Here is a 17,736-nt window from a genome sequence, read left to right as displayed (position 1 = left end):
TTTTGCTTTCCCATTCAATATAACGATGGTTGATCCTTTCTCCCCACATCAAACTTCCGCTGCAACCTTGTCCCTTTAGTGTCAAGAAATACTTAACGAAATTCAGTGCCTTGGCTTCCACAGGCTTGTGTAGCATAGAATTCCCAGATTCACTAGTCTGTGAGTTCAGACATTTATTCTCATCTCAATGCAGAGTGCCCTGACTGTACCTAATACTGTGGCTGCTTGTTTTAGACGTCCCAGCCAGGTGAATTATCATCCCTATTTCCAATATATCTCGCCCTGTCAGAGTATTATATCTCTCACTGAGATCTCCACTCATTTTCCTAAACTACATGGAATACAGACTCAGTCGCCCCAAACTCTGTTCCCACAACAAGTTTGTCATCGTAGAGATCAGTCTGGTCATTCTTTGCTGTTCTCCCTCAATGTCAGGTTTTTCCTTTATTAGGTAAGGATACCGAAACTGCACACAATACTGCACAATATTCGAGATGGGGTCTCACCAAGGTCATGTACAGCTGTAATAAGATACGCTTATTTCTGGACTCAAATTCCCCAGAAATGAAGGTCAACACATCATTTACCTTCCTAACTGCTTTCAGTTGCTCCAATAGTGCTTTCAGTGACTGGTGTACAGGGAGATCGAGATCCATTTCAATGTTACATATACTCACTGGCATATGTGACATTGCCAATTCCAGTATTGACGTCTGGTTTCAGAATTCACTGCCGTGAATAGACTTCAGAGTTCGGTGAAGTAGTCAACAAAATATGCACGTTAGTATCTTCACAGATCAACATTTCCGCATCAATTCCTTTTGAAATGCTAGCCTGATATTCTATTTTTCCAACCAAAATGTTCAATGTTACGTCCATCCACATTGCTGTTCATCTGCCACGTATTTGCCCATTCCCTTCACGTGTCTCAATGGCCTTGAAATTCTTTACATCCACCTCACCCAATGAATTCTCAGTTTGGTGCCATCAGCAGATTTTGAAACATTACATGTAGTAAACTCGAGCAGATGTATAATCTTCTTCATGAATAGATGGGTGCCAAGCATCAATTCCGGGATCATCCTGCTCATAATTGCTTTCCATTCCAAAAAAAGGAACTGCTTATTCTGACTCACTTTTTCTTTCAGCTCTCTACTATTCTCAACCCATGCCATTATATTAGATCTCACTGTTGCACACTGTTATGGGCCAGGACAGACCACCCCGAGTCATTTTAAGGAAGTAGTGCAGACCCAAACTTTGCTTGTTGCTTTAAGCAGTTGTAAGGCAGATATTCCAGGAGTGACACAGCTGGTCAAGCCACTTAGTTTTAAATAAAACAGAATTTATTTTCAAGGTTACAGAATGAAACACAAACAGAAGAGAATAGCATGCAGAATAACAACCTATCCGAAAACCCAACAGTTTATCCTAACTTAATTAGGTTAGCAAATTAAATTCATAAAGAGTGGGTACGTGGGAAGACCAAGAACTGACTTTCAATTCAGCCGACAAAAATGTAGGGCATTACTGTGTAACACGATTAGGGATGACAATACCAAGAGACAGCCAATTAGAAGCCATAACCATGCTACTAGTTCCACAGTAAGTAGAACGAAAGTGACTTTTCCCAGCTTTTGTCATTCTAAAGTTTTATAAATAAATATTTTAAAAATATTTAAAGTTGGCTACTCAACTAATCTTCCAGGTGAAGCTTTCTGGTCTTCAGTAGCACTCCACTTCTCAACTGAGAATCTGAAAATGGTTGAAAGCCATTGGGTGGTACCGTGGCACAGTGGTTAGCACTGCTGCCTCACAGTGCTAGGGACCCGGGTTCAATTCCCGCCTCAGGCAACAGTCTGTGTGGAGTTTGCAAATTCTCCCCGTGTTTGTGTGGGTTTCCTCCGGGTGATCCGGTTTCCTTGCACAGTCCAAAAATGCGCCGCTTAGCTGAATTGGCCATGCTAAATTGATGTAGTGTTAGGTGAAGGGGTAAATGTAATCAAATGGATCTGGATGGGTTCCTCTTTGGGGGCGTGGGGTCGGTGTGGACTTGTTTAGCCAAAGGGCATATTTCCACACTGTAAGTAATGTGTATCTAAATAATCTGAGGTGTTGTTCGAAGAACTTGAATCAATCCCCATAAACACCCCATGGAAAATTCGGAAGGAAAAATCAAACCCAGGTTCTTCCAGGAGAGATCTCAGAGAGATGGGGGTTGGGGGGGGATCAGCATGGACTTTCTTCTTTGGCCTTATAGCTTCACAACTGGCTTCCTGCTTTCAGTAAACAACCAGTCCGTGAAAAATCAGTCCAAAGAAATCAGCAGAGGGTCTGCGCTGGGACAACTGGCCACTCCTCTTTCATAAGAACAGAAGGTCTCGGAGCAGGAGTAGGCCATCTGGTCCTTCTGACCTGCTCAGCAATTCTGTAACATTAAGGCTGATCTACTCGTGGACACAGATCCACTTAACCGCGCTCTCACTGTATCCGTAATTTTCTTCATTGTTCAAAACATATCTATCTCAGCTCGAATAACATTTACTGAAGTCGCATCAACTACTTCACTGGACAGGGAATTCCATAGAATTGCAAGCCTCTGGGTGAAAAGGTTCTTTCTCAATTCAATCCTAAATCTGCTCCCTCTAATATTGAGGTTATTCCATCTTGTCCAAAAGCTTCACCTGCCATTGGAACCATCCTCTCTACTTTTTTCTGACCTCTTCCCTTCATAATATTTTTTTTGTTTCTATAAGATCCATACCATCTTCTTCAAAATTCCAATGAATATAATGCTGATCTACTCTGTCTCTGCTCATAAGACAACACCCTCAACTCCAGATCCACCAGAGTGAATCGCCTCTGCACCACCTCCACTGCCAGTACATCGCTTTGCAAGTAAGGAGGCCAAAACTGCTCCCAATACTCCAGTTATGACCTCACCAGCACCCAGTGCAGCTGTAACATAACCTTCCTGCATTTAAATTCAACCCCTTTCGCAATGAAGAACAAAATGCCATTTACCTTCCTAATTACTTGATGTTCCTGCAGATCAACCTTCTGTGATTCACGCACAAGGACATCCAGGTCCCTCCGCACAGCAGCATGCTGCATCTTTTTACAATTCATGTAATCATCCCTTTTACTGGTATTCCTAACAAAATAGATTACATAATATTTATTAACATTGTATTCCATCTGCCAGACCTTTACCCATTCATGCAATGTTACTATTTTCCTCTGTAAAGTTTCACAGTACTCTGCACACTTTGCTCTGCCACTCATCTTCGTACCATCTGCAAACTTTGGCCAACTATGCATGCTCCAAACTACACATCATCTTTATAAATTGTGAATAATTGCATCCCCAACACTGATCTCTGAGGCACACCTCTCACCACTGATTGCCAGCAAGGTTAGCACTCATTTATACCCACACTTTGCTTCCCGTTAGTCAACCAATCTGTTATTCATGTTAATACTTCAGCCATAACGCCATTCATCTTTATCTTATGCAGCAGCCTACTATGTGGCACCCTGTCAAAGCCTTTTTGAAACCTAGATACACCACATCCACTGCTGCCTCGTTGTCTATCTTGCTCGTAATTTCTTCGTAGATTTCCAAAAGACTTGTTAAGCATGATCTGCCCTTCATGCATCCTTGCTGCATCTGTGCAATGGGCCGTTTTCTATCAAAATGCCTTGCTATTTCTTCCTTGGTAATAAAGTCAAGGCATCTTCCCCATTACTCAGATTAAGCAAACTGGTTTATAATTCCCCAAATTTTATCTACCTGCCTTTTTAAACAATGGCATCCAATTTGCTGTTTTTCAATCTGCTGGGACTGCCCCAGAGTTCAGCAAATTGTAGAAAATTACCACAAGTGCACTTGGTATTTCTCCTGCTATCTTTTTAGTACCCTGGGATACATTACATCAGGGCCAGGGGAATTTGTCTAACCTTAGCTCCATTACTCCATTAGCTTGCCCAATGCTACCTCCTCTGTAATAATGATTGTTCACAAGTCCTCACCTACCTTCATCTCTTTGGTAAAAACATGGACTGCAGATGCTGGGAATCAGATTCTAGATTAGAGTGGTGCTGGTAAAGCACAACAGTTCAGAGCATTCCTGATGAAAGGCTTTTGCTCGAAACGTCGATGATTCTGCTCCTCAGGTGCTGCCTGAATTGCTGTGTTTTACCAACACCACCTTAATCTAGAATCTTCATCTCTTCGTCGATTACTGGCATGTTATCAGTGTCATTAATTATGAAGACTGATACAAAATACCTGTTCAATGCCTCAGCCATTTCATCATATCCTGTAACTAAATGCTCCTTCTTATCCTCTCAAGGACCAACATTTAAGTTAGCCACTGATTTTCATTTTATATATTTAGGGAATCGTCTGCTATCTGTCTTCATATTCTGTCCTAGTTTGGTTTTTTTTTCTCTCGTGTTCTATCCTACTTTTCTATACAGCTTTTTTCGTGGCTTTCTGTTGACCTTTACTCTTTTACCAATCTTCTAGGTTCCTGCTGTTCTTGGCCACTTTGCATTCCATCTCTATCAATTTGATAGCCTTGCGTATTTGCTTAGACACCCAAGGCAGACTGCCCCTTTTCTTAGAGTCTTTCCTTTTCACTTAATATACTTTTGCTTAGGACTTTGAAAAAATCCTTTGAAAATCCTCCACTGCTCATCAACACTCACCATAAAGTATTTGTTTCCAGTCGACTTTTGCCAAGTCCTCCCTCCATTCTGTTGCAGTCTCCTTCGTTTTAGCATAGGACGCTGGTAATTTACCTTCACTCTCCATCTGTGTTTTAAATTCAACCATACTGTCATCATTCCTTCCAAGTTGATTCCTAACTATGAGGTCATTAATTATTCCCGTCTCATTACACAGGACCAGATAACTCGCTCCTCATTGTACGTGTTTTAATTTTAGACTTGAAAGCATTCCCAAGTTGTCAAACCCAGACTCTTCGGATTAGCTGCTTTTAAGACTACTATGAAAGAAAAACAAGGACAGCATAACGTTGTTAAAGGAGTAGCATTGTCACAACACTACACTTGGGACATCATCAAAAATGATTCTGAAAATTCAAATTCACATCATCTATAGCTTCGCCATAATTTATTTCGCAGTCGGATTCTTAAATATGATTCTCCATTAATAATTTGTTATTGACTTGATCCATGTTCATTACTTTCAAATGAACATAATTCTCAAAGTTCCTTAGCAAAGCATTCTTTCTAATAGACTCTTGTATTGTCCTGACTGCTTCTTTAGTGCTAAGCAGACGGTAAATTCCTGCTGTCTCCCTGCCTCCTTTAGAAATATTGTGGTTGCATTTGCTGCTCTCAAATCTGTCAATTCAATCACCTGGAATTTGGAAGACGGCAAGCAGAGTATCCATTATTCTCACGGCCACCTCCTTTAGGAATCAGACATATAAATTATCATTCCATGGGGATTTATCAGATATCAGTACAAATAATTTCCCGATAACTGCTTACTTAGTGATTTGATTGCATTTCCTTTCTTTCTCAGTAGACCTCGAATTGTTTGGAAGCATTTTTTAAATATCCTATCATGAAGGCAGAACTGAAGTAGATGCTTCATAGTCTGCCATTTTCCTGTTCTCCATTCGCTGGTTTTGGACTGTAAGGAAGCTACAATTATCTTCTCCAACATTTCACCTTGGTATATTGTATGTTGAGAAAATTTTACATTTGTTAATGTACTCTTCCAAAGCCCATTAATTCCTGTCTTAAGCTGTTCATTGATTGACCTTCCACAGCCATACAATCACAAAAGCATAGACTCTGTACCATCAAAAATACAGCACGATTTATATTATTCCAAATTTCCTAGATCAGTCCCGTAGCCATGAATGGTATGGCACTTCAAGTGCTCGTCCAAATAATTTTTAACGGTTGTGAGGTGACCCATGATAACTGCCTCCCTTAGGAAGTGCATTCTAGATCCCATGACCCTCTGGGTGAAAAACAATCCTTGAATCATCTGTAAACCTCAAATCCTTCCCTTTAAAAGTGTTCTCCGCTCTTCTTGGCCATTTGACTAAAAGGAACAGATGCTGTCTATCTACACTGTCCATGTCTCTCGTAATCTTATACTTCTGAATCACGTCCCCCTCAGCCTTCTCTCATTCAAACTAAACAACCTGAGCTTATCCAGCCTCTCTCCATAACTGATAAGCTCCATCATTGGAAACATCCAGGTGAATCTCTGCACCCCTTCCAGAATAATCATATACTTCCCTGTAATGTGGCTTCCAGAACTCCACACAGTATTCCATACTGGCCTCACCAAAGTGCTACATAGATCTTGTAATCCATGCCTCGATGAGTAAAGGTTATGTCTACTGCTTCCATTGACGTATTATGTAACCTTTTATTCTCCCGCGTCACATTCAAGAATGTGTGGAAAAGCTCCCTATGAGCTTTCTTGTGTGCTACAATTCATTGCGTATTCCCCATTTAGTTCCTTCTTCCAAAGTGCATCACCTAAGTTATCAGAGTTACATTCCATCTGCCATTGATCCACCCATCTGACCATTCCATCTGTACCTTACTGTAACATAAGACCTTCCTCCTCACTGCCAACCACCCGGTCAATCTTTGTATCAAACACAGACTTACCTATCACACTTCCACTCCCCCTCTACATTCACATCTGCACCATTTATCAATACCACAAGTAATAAGGGACACAGCACTGATCACTGTGGGTTACCAGGGGACACCGGTCTCAAGTCACACAAAAAGCCTTCTAACACCACCTATTTTGTGCAAAATTTTCTTTAACACTGATCTGAAGCACACTGGTGTATAGTTTCCTGCTCTATCACTACAACCCTTCCTATAAAGGGTGTTCTCCAGTCCTCGGACACCTCACCTGTGAGCAGATTCTATTTAAACATTTGCATCAGCGCCTTTCATCCCTTGTCTCCAACAGCAGCCTGAGATGTAACTGATCTGGACATGGGCATTGGTCCAATTTTATACCAGCCAATACATCAATCCCTGCTCACATCTTACATCAATCTATTCAAGAGCTTCCCAGTCCATCTTCTTGAATTCTGTACCTGCCTCCTCCTTTTCCCAAGTAAAACAGACGTGAACGTCTCATATAATAATCAATCAGCGTCTCCAGTTTCACGCACAAATTCCCCCCTTGATCCTAGACCTAGTCTCCTCAGCAGACCATCGTGCCATCTGAGGGATTAATCTGGAGAAAGCCCATTCAATATATGTGATCAGTATATTTTACTTAGATCACGACGTCAAAATTGTATAGGTACAGACTCCCCAACTCTTTGTGTTACTCTTTACTTCTCAGAGGAGCAAATCACTTCAGAAGCAGAATCTGTCCTGAAACCAACACATGTTAAAGATCACAGTTAGTCAGACAGCATCCGTAAAGAGAGAGCAAGCTAACACTTTGAGTCTAGTTGATTCTTCATCGTCTGTATTTGGATTCCCTTTAAATGAAGGCGTTAAAATGGACACAGCACTGAAACCTGTGACATACCAGAGTACACCGGGCTGCAGTCACACAAACAGCCCTCTACCACCACCTATGTTCTCCAACAGTTTCTCTAATGCTCACCTTCCTCTGGTTGCATATGTTCCTCCCAATACACTTTGCTTTAATGTTTTCTGCTAATTTACTGTGTGTGCTGATTAAAACTCCTCCTGAATATCTGACTGTACCATATTCACTGATTCTCCATTATTTACAAATACAAGAGATATCTTCAAGAAACATTTTGTAAATTATACCTTCCCTTTCATAAATGCAGAACAATTCACTTGAAATTTGCTATTACTTTCTCAGTGTCCAATAAGATCTTCGTTACAATAGGTTGCAAAAGATTTCCTACTGTGGATGACAACTAACTGGCCTGTAGTCCTCCACTCTCCCACTTCTTCCCTTTGTAAATCATTTGAATGCATTTATAACCTTCCGAAGTGAATACAGAAAAGTACAGTGGTCCTTTTTGCAATCAACATGTGTATTGCTGCTTTCTCTGAAAATTCAGTTCGAATTGTATCTGGTCTGTCAGACTTATCAATACTCACCATTTCTTTGCCAAATACTATCTCGTAACTGTGTATGAATTATTTTAGTCTTTAGTTACAAAGGTCCCGTGGTGACTTGGTATTTCTGGGAGGTTTTCTGGATCTTCCTCTTTGAAGACAGATGCAATATAACTGTTTAGTCTCCTTGACATTTTTCTGTTCTCTACAATAATGTATCGTACCCACACATTCGCTGTCCCACATTTGATCTTGATTTCATTTTCCTTTAAGTATCAACAGACGCTTTTCACCAGTATTTACAATTAACAAAGAAAATCACAGCGCAGGAACAGGCCCTTCACCCCTCCAAGCCTGTGTCTATCCAGATCCTCTACCTAAATCTGTCGCCTATTTTCTAAGGATCTGTATACCTCTGCTTCCTCATATTTAATGACGCTATCGTCCCCGCCTCTACTACCTCAGCTGGCAACGCATTCCAGCCACGCACCACTCTCTCCGCAAAGAACTTTTCGAGCAAATCTCCAATAAAGTTTTCCTCTTTCATCTTTAATTCTTGACCCCCAGTAACTGAGTCCCCTACTCTGGGAATAAGCTTCTTGCTATCCACCCTGTTTACATCTCGCAAGATTTTGTAGACCTCAATCAAGTCCTCCCTCAACCTCCTTCTTTCTAATGAAATTAATCCTAATTTACCAAACCTCTCTTTATATGTCGTTCTCTCCATACTACGCAACATTCTGGTGAAAATCCTCTGCCCTCTTTCCAAAGCATTCAGAGCCTTTCAGTAATGTGGCAACCAGAACTGTCCGCAGGATTCCGAATGCGACCGAACCAAAGTCCTATACAACTGTAATACGGCCTGCCTACTCTTGTACGTAATTGATTCCAACAGATTCCCTCCTGTTGGTGACGAGTTAACTGGTCTGTGGTACTCCACTTTAGAATGCAGGAAGGAATTATGCTGTATGCCTTCTTGATCATTCTATCGACCTGCCACTTTCAGCGAACAATGGACCTGAATACCCAGATCTCTCTGTACATCAATTTTCCCCAGGGCTTTTTCCAGTTAATGTATAATTCGTTCTCGAATTGGATCTTCCAAAATGCATCACCTCACATCTGCCCTTTCTCCACCCAACACTCCAATCTATCTACATTCAACCTTATTCTCTGACAGTCCCCTCAACTTTCTGCTACTCTACCAATCTTAGTGTCATCTGCAAACTTGCTAATCAGACCACCTATACCTTCCTTCATATCATGTAAATATATCACAACAAACAGTGGTCCCAGCACGGATCCCTGTCAAACACCTCACAGAAGGGTTTTCCATTTTGAGAAACTCCCTTCCATTACTACTCTCTGTCTCCTGTTGCCCAGCCAGTTCTCTAATCCATCTAGCTAGTACACCATGGACCTCTGCGACTTCACCTTCTCCATCAGTCTATCTTATTAAACGCCTTATTGAAGACAATGTATTTGATATATACAGCCCTTTCTCCACTATCAACTTTGTCATTCCTCAAAAACTTCTATTACATTTGCTCAGATGTGACCTTCCCTGCACAAATCATGAAAGGTATTGTGCAGAGTTAGACTTGTTCTACCCTGGAGTCATCCTGGTTTTATTTCCAAAGCAGGACTTTATAAAATGCCACAATGATTGGCTGCGTACAAATTGAATGTTGTTTTGAACAAAATACAATCTATCCACAAATATAAATCTGCAAATGCAAATTAGCTCCCCAGATTTATAGGTGTGTCTGTGCGAGAGATGCGGAGTGTGTGTGTGCGTGTGTGTGGTGGGGTGGTGGGGTGTTGTGCGAGTGAGAGAGAGAGAGATGATGTGTATGTTTGTTTTCATGTGTGTGAGCGAAAGAGGGTGTGTGCATGTATGTTTACGGATGAGAGTGAGTGCCTGTGCTCATTTTAAGACCAGGCAGATTTGGCAGATCCCTTTCCCCACACACACCCAGTCCGTGGATTCAGAGCGTCCATGCTCTGCAGCCTCTGCTCCATTTGTTGTTCATGTTACAGACCCAGATGCTGTAACTACAGTCCCCATGCTCCATCCAGAGTTGGGTCACCAAATCCTCAGGTCTCCATGAACGTCTGAGGTAGCTCACAGCACAACCTCCAGCAAACCATCCCCATCCCCACCCTCTCCACTAACCTTTCAATAACAGGAGACAATCACACTTCCCTCCACTAAAAGTGAGATATCTACTCTTTTATAATTATACTTAAGGGTCCTCCTCGTGTTTCTGACCACGTGATCAGCTGAGCTGGGCAAACACAGGCGTTCAGTCGACAAGCACAGACCAAATTTTAAAGACATGAGTCAAAGATGCTGAAACTCCCTGTCAACATGACACGCAACTTGGGACACACCGCGAAGTGAGCAATAACCCGAAACACAACCCCCTGTCCATGGAGCACCACATGGGACACACCAGCAAGTGAACAACAGCCCAGCACACACACCGCTGTCCAACATGGAGGATGACGTGGGACACACCGGAATGTGAACGGCTGCCCTGCATACACACACACCTGTTCATGAAGCACCGCAAGGGAAACACTAGGAAGTGAACAACAGCCCATCCCACACTCCCCTGTGCATGGAGTAACATGGAACACAGCGGGAAGTGAATAATAGGTTGACACACACCATTACATTATTTCTGAACTTCATGGTGCCAGCATTCGATACAATACACAACCAAAAACCAAGGTCAGAGAAAGATACAGATGGACAGAGACATTCACATTAAAGATAGAAACGGACAATTAAGACAAAACCAGAGCATGTTGTTGGAATATGTGAAAAAACAAGGGAGTGGGTCTATCTGGAGCAGTGAGACCTTGGCAGGTCAGGTCACAAGAATGAGAACATTGAATAAAAGCTGACCAAATTTGTACCACTAAATTCTGAAGTTGCCTCACAGAACAAACATACACTGGGAAAATTAGACAACCCAGCGTGGAGAGCTATCCAGACTGTGCCAGTGTATTGCTCAGTAAACTGGTCTATCTGCCCAGCATGGAGAGCTGTGCAGACTATCCCAGTGTATTGCTCAGTAAACCGGTCTATCTGCCCAGCATGGAGAGCTGTGCAGACTATCCCAGTGTATTGCTCAGTAAACTGGTCTATCTGCCCAGCATGGGGAGCTGTGCAGACTATGCTAGTGCATTGCTCAGTAAGCTGGGTCAGCTGCCGAGCATGGCAGTATTGCAAAGCTTTGTCGGTATATTGCTGCTACATTTGCACTATGTAACTGACTAACACGGGACAATTTGCTGCCCATACTGCGAGTGACAGTAAATGGGCTCCCACAAATTAATGTCTCTGCATCTTCATGCATCAGTTCAAGACAAGGGGTTTTATGTGTGCGTGTGTGTGTGGTTCTGGGGCAGTGTTGGATTTGAAAATCATTGTCTAAGAGAGAGCACACATGCAGGAAATGAGTTTAAATGTGAACAACTGTAAGGGCTTGGTATAATGGACACAGAGAAATAGTTCATGGGCAGCTGTTAATGACGTTCTTGAGAATATTAAATAAAGGCATTGTCGGACCCAATAGCATTATAGAGCAGTACGCACAGGAATGATGAATGGATGGGGAGGTCTGTGTGATATCAGATATGAGCTGTGGAGTATTGACACAGAGTTGTTTCTGCAGGTTTGCAGCTGTGAGTGTCAGCAACAGACGAATGCCATCTTTAAGACTGTATGTCACAGCTCATGGTTCAAGTAGCAGATGGGATAAGCCAGTGAAGTATATACTGGATTTATCAGTAGTTATAATTAGGAATGGTCAGGATGTAGTGTCAGGAATTGGTTCATGTCCAAACGGATCACCACTGTTGTTATTTGTCGATTTCAGCTTCAGGTATTGGCCGGGGATGAGATGGAGTCAGAGGAAGGAAATGCAGTTTGTAACCAGAACAGAAGATAGTGACCTCAATGCCTTCAATATTTCGATAGCAAGTGCAGTGATACAAGGAATCATGGTTCACAGCTGAAACTGAGCAAGTCAGCATACCAACCCATGAGTAACACTGCCAGAAGCAAGGAGGGAGAGAGTGATTTAACAATTTAGTATTGCTTTGTCAAGTGAAAAACTGGATTTAGAGTCTTTGCAGGAACAATAACAGTGGCAAGGAGGGTAGAGTGAATGAAAGAACGGTATTACTGTCAAACATGATTTATAGAATTAATGACTGAAAAATGAGACTTACCATGTACACCAACAAAAGCCTGGATTGGATAATAAAAATATTGCATAACGTAAAGTGCATATTTGATCCGCCACGATAAAGACCTTCGATCATAATATGTAGAAAGAAACCAAACATTCCTGTATAAATTCCTGCCCATTCTTGTGACATTCCAGTCTAATGTTCTCAGATTCTGATTCATTGTTGGAACATTCCAGACTCTTGTGCTCAGACTTTGTTCTCTCCTCCCTGTCTCTCTGGGGCTGCTGATTCCTGTTAACACTGTTGGTGATGCTCCCACCATACTGTGGGATAACACATTGAATGGAGCCCACTTATCATTAAAAGATGGAAACCGTCCACTGGGGTAATTGCAACCCATGGAGACTAACATTAATCACTGTCACTGAACAAACAGGTCCAGTTAACCCCTTCCTGACATCACTTTTCATATCCCAATAAAAGGGAACATTTACTCGGTGTGAGTGGAATGGATGGGCATTGCTTAGGGATGGACCATAAATCTTTCAACATTCTTATTACTTCTTTTGTATGTGGGAGTAGTGCCAGAACACTGCAGGACGGTGTATATTACATACTGTTTATAAAGGGCGACAGTGAAAAAGTAACAGACCCGCTGCATAAGGTGACTGGCGGGGTGAAAAAGATAAACTGCCGGCACAACATCAACAGCTCAAGTGCCTGTCCCGTGCTGCACTGTTCTATGATCCATGGACCCCAGATCTTTTGGGAAGCTAGTGAAGTAATTGTTAGTTCTCTGGCTCAGATATTTGTATCATGGAGAGTCACAGGTAAGATTGTTGGCATTGTTTAAGAACAGTTGGTAAGGAAAAGCCAGGAAACTTTAGACAAGTGGGATTGATGTACTTGGTGGGTAAGTTGTTGGAGGGGATTCTGAGCGACAGCATTTACTTTTGTTTAGAAATGCAAATTCCGATTCGCGATAGTCAACATGAATTTGAGTGTCGGAAATCATGTCCCACTAATTTGATTTAGCGTTTTGAAGAAGTGACGAATAAGATTGACGAAGGCACAGAAATAGAACTGTGGAATAGAATATTGACTTTAGTAAAGCAATGAAAAAGGTTCCGCATTGTAAACTAGTTAGCATGGTCAGATCACATGGAATACAGGGAGAGTTGGAGGCAATTGGCTCGAAGGTAATAGACGAAGGAAATGTTTGTGAACTGTTTTTGTTTGGACTGGAGGCCTGTGACCAGCAGTGTACCACAAAGATCGAATGGATTCTGTCATTTTATATAAATGATTTGGATGAGAATACAATAGGAATGGTTAGTCAGTTTGCAGATAACACCAAAATTAGTGAGGTAGTGGACAGTGAAGATAGTTAACTCAGAGTAAAACGGGGCGTTGTTCAGGTAGGCTAATGGGCCGAGGAGTGTCTGATGGAGTTCATGTTAGACAATCGGAAGGTGTAACATTTTGCTGAGGCAAATTGTGTTCGCACTTATAGGTAGGATCCTGGGAAGTGTTTTCAAACCACAGACAGCTACATAGAAATTATCGAAGCCGTGCAGTGTGGAAACAGGCCATTTGGCCCACCGAGTCCACACTGACCCTCCAGATAACATCCCGACCAAAAAACCCAAACGTTACCCAGGTAACTCTACATTTCCGATAGACAATCCAACGAACCTGCACATCCCTGGATACTGCAGAACAATTTAGTGAGGTCACTGAACCTAACCTGGACATTGTTGGCTGTGAGAGGAAAACCAAACACCCAGAGGAAAAACACACGTACACACAAGGAGAGTGTGCAAACACCACTCAGAATGTCACCAAAGGGTAGAATCGAGCCCAGGTAATTGATGCTGTAAGGCAGTATTGCTAGCCACTGTGACACTCAATGACCAGCTGCGCGAGAAACTGCATCCTCCCACTTTCTCTGGATCTGTTACATCTGTTCAAATGATGCTGACTTCCAGTGTGGTGCTTCCAACAAGCCTTCCTTTCCATCCACAGAGCCTTAAGCTGTGACTGACACATTGCCTGTTCTTTGCCCTCACCCCTTAGCCTCTTCTCAGATCAAGTTGTTCATTAATACTGCAACATGCAAGATAATTGCTGATCTAAAATAAAACAAAGAGCTGCATATACTAGAGATCAAAAACAAAAGTTGTTCTGATGAAGAATTCCCAAATTAAAAATGTTGACTCACTCTCTTCCTACAGAGGATTAGGAAAAAGTGAATTCTGAAGTGAATTCCTGATGAACGGCTTATGACCGAAACATAGACTTTCCTATTCCTTCGATGCACCCTAACCTGCTGTGCCAATCGAGGGCCAAACCTTCGTCTTTCTTCCTTCAAATGGTACCAGACCCGTCGGGTTTTGCATGCAAACGCTGTATATCTATTTTCCTGTTTAGTACGTACACATTTTTTATCTGCAGTATTGACTTCCATACATATCTCCCACTAGTGATTGCTTGTACTTCTTGTTTATAACCTCCAGTCAAATTGTTTCTGTGTAATCTGATTGCTCGGGTGAGATGAATGGTAGATTCAGCGAGATCTTTCCTGAGGCCTTCCTTGATGTCACAAAACCTCGCTGCACTTTGTTCGAACAATATATGAATTGAAAAGGCAGAGAAGGATATGGGCCAAGTGCAGAGAATTGTGGTTAATGTGGACGGACATTTTGGTTGGTATGGACCAGTTTTGGCTGAAGGGCCTGTCTCCGTGCATGACCGGAAATGAAAGTGGTGTTGGATATAGACAGAGAGTGTGAGATTGAGCAACAATATCATGGAAGGATGTGTTCACAGGTTTCAGAATGCTGAGGTATAGACATTTCGATAGCAGCAGGCAAAATTAGCCAGTATTACCAGGAATGATGGTGAACAGAATATAGGGGTGAGTTCAGATGATGGAGAGTTGTGGATGAGGATTTGTTCTGCAGCTCTGTAACTGTGAATGGGGTCAGCAGATTCTTCAACTCATCCGTCTGAATCTAACAATAATTTATCTTTGAGTGAGTTTCATTGAGTGTGACAGGGGGATTCTCCATACGAGGCCTAGCTACTTTCCTTGGTTCTATCTTATCGAACTCACCTCATTAACTACCACCCTCCCCCAACCCATGGTGTCACTCTCATTCAATGTTGACCCGATTCTCCCACCCACTTTGGCTGGAGGTACCCACCATCGCCCAGATGCCGCTGGATAATCCATTATCCCTGGCAATGCTGCCATCTTTAAAAGGACAATGGGCACTCGATTGAGCTTTCCTCAGTTTGGAACTGCCATCTACGTTTTACCCAGAGCATAGCAGATAAGGGTCAATTACACCACGCTTTGTCAGCAGGGTCACAAATGTCTTGGTGGATGGGTTAGCACACCTCTTCCCAGAGTGGGCCACACCACCAGACCCACCGAGCATGATCTGAGCTCACCACCCAGCTCAGTGCAGAATCTGTGATCAATATCAATGTCCAGCAATACAGGACAAACATCGATAACACTCCCAACTCTGTGAGGAGAAGGGTCACCGTATGCTGCCTGGTCCCTCACACTCAATGTATGTCTGTTCCAGCACCGACACCCGAACAAGGCGCGTGCTCCATCACTCTCACTCTTGCATGCAGCACGCCGCCACCACCCCACCCCCCACCCCCCCGCCCACGCTGTGTCTCTTTCCTTTGTAACATCTCCACAGATTGTAGAATGCTCCGGAGAATGTTGATTATGTAATGTTCCCGATAATATTTCAAATAATTCCCAATTTCAGGAAAATGTCAGTGCCCCAGTGTGTAAAACATTAGGTGAAGGAACAGAGTGTTTTTTTTTAAAAAATCATATGCAATTAAAATCCATCATGAGTCCATTTAGCCCTTCAAATGTGCTGTGCCATTTAAAAAGATCGGGGGTGATCTGACTGTCTCCTGAGCTTCAGGTTGCAGGAACTTTCAATCATTCAGCCCCCTGGTTTCCTGTCACAAACCAGACGGCACTCACGCACTTTCTACCATGGGTATCTACAAGCATGTGTTTGGGAGGCATTTCCCATGGGGACCAACCCACCAAAATATATTCCATCAGCTTGCATGCTTCACACAGACCAATCAAAAATGTACTCAAATTGTATAGTTATCGACATCTAATCACAATTAGTAATTCTGGTTATTTCGCTTGGGTCAACCTATTCAACCAAATATAGCATCCAATCAACTCTCTCGTTATAAACCACAATTTCCAGCGGGGATTTTTTCCCCCTCAGCCATTATCTTGACCGTTATCTGAATTTTACCTTTTCTTTCCTTCTTATCAAAGTTTATATTTTACTTTGACTTTGGCTATTTCTATTTATAGCAGTTACACAGTCTCGCAATCTGTTGGCTGAATGGCTGGCTTGTGATGCAGCGGAAAGCCAACAGCGCATGTTCAATTCCCCACACAGACAGAGGTTTCCACGAAGGGCACACCCTCTCAACACCATCCTGTCACTCGAGGTGTGACGACTCTTAAGATACACCATAATTTGTGGTCTCACTAACGAGAAAGTGGTCCTTTGGGACTTTATTCTATCCATGTTACTATTTTAATTTTTTTAAAAAAATTTTATTCAGAGAAAATCTTTTTAATGCTTCGATGAACCAATAGGTTCCCAACTCAAAAAACATTGCAAATTGAACACAATTACACCCATGTGCATGTACATAAAGAAAAGGTAAATCAACGGACCGAAGAAAAATAAAAAAAAATAAAAAACGAATAGTAGAACTCAGTGTAACAAAACTATAGCTCTCAACCTTCAAGAGCATTAACTAATACACGTTCATTTGTTCATACTTCTTCCTGTCTGAACATTGGATTCATAAGTCAAGTTCGTCATAGCTATATAAAAGTCCCTTTTAGAGTGGCAGATCAGCCTGTACCTCGGTAATTCAAAAAGGGCTGCCATGTCTAGTAAAAATCCTCTATTTTATGATGCAATCTACCTTTAAAAAAGTCCAAAGGGCTATGCTCCATGACGAGGTTACAACAAACCAATAGACCCAGAGGGTTTCCGGACATCCAACACAACAGAATATTTTTTTTCTGAACTCAGAGAGTGAGGGTATTGAAGTTTTTTTTCCTATGCACATCTGAGTACGCTAGACTGGGCAGGACCTGGGAAAGGGAAACCTAACCCATCTCCAATTCTGTCCGCAAGATCCTCTCCATCCCAGCAAACATACCGCTCCTATAGCGCTGGTGGAAGGTCAACAAACAATGAGTAAGAGTGTCCATAGTCATTCTGCATTTAAGACATAGTCCCATCTTGAATTTTGAGAGAGTATCTGAGGCCAGATAGACTCTATGAAGAATCTTCAACTCCATGGCAAGAGTCTTCTTACAGATCAAAATACTTCTTGCATTTTCACAAGTATCCTCCTCTGTGTCCGAAGAGATCTGAA

The sequence above is a fragment of the Chiloscyllium punctatum genome, chromosome 29 (assembly GCF_047496795.1).
Source record: "Chiloscyllium punctatum isolate Juve2018m chromosome 29, sChiPun1.3, whole genome shotgun sequence".
NCBI classification, from domain to species: Eukaryota; Metazoa; Chordata; class Chondrichthyes; order Orectolobiformes; family Hemiscylliidae; genus Chiloscyllium; species Chiloscyllium punctatum.
Note: the sequence above shows the minus strand (reverse complement) of the source record.